We start from the raw sequence: 6300 nt of genomic DNA on the forward strand, positions 1-6300 counted from the left end.
AATGTGAGGCATTCTTTGAGAAGATGCTGTAAGACTTAGTAATTTCTTTATTTCTTGATTATACACTCGTTATCACTATACCACAGCACATTTTCACCTTAAAACATTAGCACAATACAGCAAATCTACTCTTATTGAATGAATTTGTGCGAAAAATGCTTTGCAATCCAAACGCTGCATGCAAAATGTCAACAACTTCCCATCATTGCCCATTAAATTTGACCTGGATCTATTGAAGACTTGTAGCATGCTCATAACAGTCTCAAAAATTTACAAATAAGCGTAAAATTCAGTCGAGACGAAGTTGGGAGGCGTTTGGATTGGATATTATTAAGGAAAAGAAGACGCGTTCAGCAGATTATTTACAGGGACAAAATGGATTTTCGTGAGTTCGCGGCACAGCTACAGCGACCATCTTTGTATCTCTGGAATGGCGATAATGGTGAACTAATGAATTCCTAAACATGATAAATTACATTGAAAAATTATAATTACATAAAATAGAATTAGATAAATATGTATAAAAGCAAAAAAAAAATTTTTGTGATTCTTTTAATTATTCTGATTATGGTCTTACAACAGGCTCATATCCGTTTATGATATTAAATTTAGAGTATTGTATAAGCATTCTCTTAGAAGATATATAGATGTTTTATAAGATTGTCTCATAGAACTCTTTAGTTTCCTTTCACAGTAATGCTTATAGAGTCATTTCAGCCCGTTAATGGTGCGCCACTTTTATATTATAAAGGTCTCAACGACTATTTTAGGTAGCTTACAAGCGTTATTTAAGCAAATCCTTCTTTGAGACTTTCTGATAAGCCATGATTCGGGAATTCTATAAGACTATATTGAGAAAAAAATTGTTTCTTGGGATATTTGGTTCCAAATTTTACACTTGGGTCGCACTATAATCCATGTCATTTTTTAAAATTATCAACGACTTTTAGTACTAAAATTGCTCGACGGCTTCCACTGTCTTTGCGATTGCGGTACTTGTCCTCGCTATCTTCATTGAGCCCGATCACAAGTAGATTTTGATTCTCCAATAGTGTCTTGGATGAAAGGTAAATGGAACTCTATTTGCACAAAAAGTCGTTGAAGTCCGAAGAATTCAAATTCAATTTCGAATTTTCATACTAAACTTTCGAACAAGGTGAGGAAAATTTATCAAATATCACACTAAAAAGTTGGCAAAAGAGTTACTCAGTGATTATAGAGTGATTAAATACTGGGGCAAGAACAGTAAACGTCGTTGTTCAGTTTTTTTCCTCACAACAATGTGAAGACCGTCACATTTTGACACTTGAGCACTTCGATATTCGAACAGGATGTAACTTCCGCCACCTTACGAAAGTATTAAGAAGTAAGAAAGTCTCTTTTTGGATCTTCAAATAGATTTTCGAATTTTTCAAGATCTACTTCTGTACGGAAAGATTATGGACCACAATTATCACAACTACTCAATCTTTCCGTACAGAAGTAGATCTTGAAAAATTTGAAAATCTATTTGAAGATCCAAAAAAGAGACTTTCTTACTTCTTATTACTTTCGTAAGGTGGCGGAAATTACATCCTGTTCGAATTTCGAAGTGCTCAAGTGTCAAAATGTGACGGTCTTCACATTTTGTGAGGACAAAAACAGAACAACGACGTTTACTGTTCTCGCCTCAGTATTTAATCACTGAGTAACTCTTTTGCGAGCTTTTTAGTGTGATATTTGATAAATTTTCCCCAACTTGTTCGAAAATTTAGTAGGAAAATTCGAAATTGAATTTGAATTCTTCGAACTTCAACGAGTTTTTGTGCAAATAGAGTTCCATTTACCTTTCATCCAAGACACTATTGGAGAATCAAAATCTACTTGTGATCGGACTCAATAAAGTTTTCCAAAAATAATATTAAAATAATTATGACAACATTGCATGTAGCGTACTAAAAAACATGACCTAACTTAAAATCAGTGTTTTGAAATCAACGGTCGATAAATTGTGGACTATAGAGCGATGGCCTATAGCGGGGTTCTACTGTATAAGCAAGAACTTCAGTTCCGGTACATAATAAGATCATGATGTTTGTGAGGTGTGAATTCACTTCTCTGCCAGTGATAACGTAATTGCTGAATAGGAAATCGATATTTTGAGAATCTAGAAATGAAAAGAATTATCCTTGAAATTATGGAAAAAACAATATTTAGGGGAAGGCTTTCAGGGTTCTCACAAACCCTGACTTCGAAACTGACCTATTTTTTCAGAAAATGTGTGACTTAGTGCTAGCTTTTTATATATAGGGTAAAAGGAACGTCTATTGACACTTTAAGAACTCGTGTCAGCACCTATTGACACCCTACTCTGTACCATTTGGGATATGAAATTTGACCATCTCTGTTTATAGTAAAAGGTATATTACAGAAAAAACGTTATATTACTTATATTTTACTAGATACATTAAATAATTTTCAACATTTTGACAAAAGTGTCAATAGGGGTTCCCTGTCGAATAAACGTTCATCCGACCCTACTTCTACTAGGTCAGATTCATTTAAGGAGTATAGGAAGAATATGAATTGTTCAAAGCCAGAGTGTGTGCAAAAACAGAAAAGCTTCCCCTATATTAAAATATTTCTTTCAACCTGAATCAGAGCCATGAGTGAAACATCGTACATTCCTGCAGCTTTGAGACCAATCTCTTTACGAGCATTTATCATCATGATCAGTAGAAACTTTTGATGAGACAGGCTCATTTTGTACCAATTTGTAAGGTAGAGATTGTTAAAAACTGCCACAGTCTCTGACCGAATTTGCTCTCCGAAAAGGCACAGGAAAGTCAGCTGAGTGATTAGAGTCGCGAAGATACATTCGATACTCACGTCGGTTTTGTACAACTGCATAGTTGCGATCATGGTTAGGAACAGGATTGTGCTCATGAATAACTGAACGAATGACATGAATTTAACGGATTCATTAAACGTTCTAAGAATCTTGATGATTTTTAGATGTTTCTTCAGGATGTGGATGAGAAGATCTGGGCACTGTTTCACTTTATCCACGTTGTCCAGACTCTTAATCATTTTATTGATGACTTTCAGAAAGTGGACAATATACAGCCCTATGATGACTATTGCGGTATCGGATAATCCATTCCATAAAGCTGCTATTACTAAGGTCATATTCTGAATAGAATGGTAAATAAAACGATATTCTGTTGAATGTAAGACCGGAATGGATATGATAGTGTAGTCCTTCCAAGTGATTGTTCCAATAAATGCAATTACGCTAAACGTCCCTAAATTATTGTACAGTCTGCAAGAAAAGATAAATTACGTTTTAAATAAATAAATTGTTTCACCAGAAAACAGTATGAAGGCTTTACTTAAAAAATAAGAGAGAATACTTCATAGCTTTAGCTATTTCTTCACTGACTATCTCCTGAACAACAATATTATCCTCTTTTGTACTGTGCAAGGTCTCAATAAAATCCACAAGACTTTGGAATTCTCTGTAGAATGGAGCCCCAGCGAAATTTTTCAGAATCAATTGTCCATATCCAAGAAACATGAGTATTGTGAAAATTATTTGCAGTGTTTCAATATCTTTATCACTAAGAATTTCAATAAAATTCTTAATAACACAATAGCAGAAAAATATTGAGTAAACTGTTAAGATGATAAAAATTGCACCATATCTTGGTTCACCATGGAGCTTTTGCAATATTCTCGACGTAACACAAAACTTAAAGATCCTAAAGAAACTCTCACAGCTGGGGTTTTTCATAAGAATATTCAAAAAGAAATTTTTCATTTTTTTCTATTGCTAAGGAACACTCAAAGTAAAACACTAAACTGGTATTTTACTAATACTAACAATGGCTTTTATAGCTAAGAAGGAAGTGAAAATTATTCCTGTGTCTCAGGAAAAGTGTCCCAAAGGTTTTTGGAAATCTATCACTAAGTTTTTAAGTTCCTCTTTTAATATTGGAAGGGCATAATTCTACACAATAAAAAATATTTAGGTTTAGGGGAAGACTTTCAAATTTCGTACACACTCTGGTTTCGAACACTACATATTTTTTCACATTCCTTTAATGGATCTTCCAATTTCCTGAAAAATAGGTCAGATTTATTAAAGGAACATAAGAAAAATATGAAGTGTTTGAAGCCAGAGTGTGTGGGATTCCTGAAAGTAGTCCCCTATGAATGAAAAATGAATATGTTTTTTTTAGCACTTTACTGTTCTCAAGTGCTTCTACATAATTGATTTTTCTTTGTATTGGTTCCTATCACGACTGTTTCATGATTTTAGAACATGGAGATAAAAACAAACAGAAAGAAAATTTCATAATGTAGAAACGCTTGAGGACAGTCATGTGCTAAAAGGAGAAATCTGCTGTACATTTTTTTTAGTACATGGCTGTTCTTATGTACCTCTGCGTTATCTACTTTTCTTTCTGTTGGTTTCTGTCACGACTGTTTTTCCCAGTCCTTGTAGTGTTCCAAGTTACACAACCATCAAACAGTCGTGACAGGAATTAACTCAAAGAAAAGTCGATAACGCAAAAGTACAAAAGTACAATTATGTACTAAAAAATGTTTAGAATAAAGATTTTCCCTTTCTATATTTCATTGGAATATGTGTCGATTTTTGTTGATAGCGTAGTTTTTAACAGATCAAAATAGAGGATTTTAACACATTTGACCGAGAATTTTTTAAGAAACTTAAAGGTTAGATAGAATATATTAATATTGTAAATAGAATCCTCTTGAAATATAAAAAAACACACTGAAATGTTGTATGAAAATTTTGTAAGAGGATCAATTTGAAAATAACAAATTTCATATTAATTTAAAAATAACAATTTTATATTGCCATCACATTAAAAAATGTTTAAAAATTGAAAAGAAAAAACCATCAGCGACATTTTGTACTAAAAACAGGCTTGATGTTTCTTCAATTTATATTTTAGAAATTACTATTATACTCTGTTAATAACTTGTTGTTATTTTCTAACCCTAAGGGAAAAGCTTTCTGAGTTTTAGTACAAAACGGAAGAGTAGGTATATCAATTTCATAAAGTACTAAAATCAAAGGTATATTTTTTGATATGAAAAAAGTACAAATTTTCTACAAAAGTATATGAATATTACTCAAATTCGTGTATCAAGAACTCCAATGAGTATTGTTATTTTAAATATTTGGTTTTAGTACTAAGCACTAAATTGTACATTTTAATAATTTTTTGACAGTTACTTTCCCTCTATTTATTATAATATTTTTTCACAATTTATAAGTGAATTTATCCTTTTATGAAGTAAGTTAAACATTTTAGTAGTTTTAGTACATAATTTGGATTTGACAAATTCATTTTTATACAAACAAAACTTAATGTTCTGTATTATTACGTTATGAAAATCTTCAAAATATTGAAGCAATTTAGCGTTACATTTTCTTTGCTCCATTATTCTACAATTCAATATTTTAATCGAATTTCCATTGCAATTATTTAAATCAGACATGTTCTAAAAATTTTGGTAGTTTTATCTGAGAAGATTATTTGTTTTAATGTATCAGAGGTGCCCGGAGACAATACCCAGCAAATGAAATTTTCTTTTGCAATTTATAAAAAAAAAGCACACGTTTAAGGTAACTGTACCAAATTTCGGCATAGTTGCATGCAAGCGTCAAAGTCATAAAATTTGAAATGTAATATTTTTAATACAAATTGATTTTTTGTTACTTATTTTTAGGGATTGTTAGTTTCTAACCTTATTGATAGTTTAATGTCTTTGTTTCCTCTAAAATCATTCATAATATATTGTAAGATTAATAAAAATACATACATAGCTTTGGCTAATATTTCGGCCATCTTGATTCTCAGAGTTTCTTAACATTCCGGAATTCTTCCAAAGTCTTCTTCACTATCATCTCGTTCTTCGAAATGACATTATTTTTTGTTTTTGCTTTGCATTGTACAATCTCTAGAAGAGTATGCATTAAAGAAATTCAAGAAAATTTGAGGAACAAGAGAAGTGGCCGAAATTGCAAGCTGGCCGAAATTTGATACAGTTCCTTTAAATCGGACTGAAGGGAGGTAATTAATTTATTTGGAATTAGGGTAAATGTGCCAAATTTCGGCATAGATGCATGCAAGCGCCAAAGTCTCAAGTTTGAAATGTAATATCTTTCATAGAAATTGATTTTTTTATTCCTTCTACTTAAGGAAGTAGAAGGAATAAAAAAATAGAAGAAATAAAAAATCTGCTTAGAACCTTGTAGACAGTTTATCGTCCTTATTTACTCTAAAA

General features: G+C 31.8%; 1 protein-coding gene across 1 annotated transcript in view; it reads left to right on the plus strand.

The window, feature by feature from the left end:
• The window catches only part of LOC129800690 (homeobox protein LOX10-like), a 242167-nt gene that overhangs the window by 44088 nt on the left and 191779 nt on the right, over positions 1 to 6300 (plus strand). The gene's annotated exons all lie outside the window — the stretch shown is intronic.

Source organism: Phlebotomus papatasi, chromosome 2 (assembly GCF_024763615.1).
Source record: "Phlebotomus papatasi isolate M1 chromosome 2, Ppap_2.1, whole genome shotgun sequence".
NCBI classification, from domain to species: Eukaryota; Metazoa; Arthropoda; class Insecta; order Diptera; family Psychodidae; genus Phlebotomus; species Phlebotomus papatasi.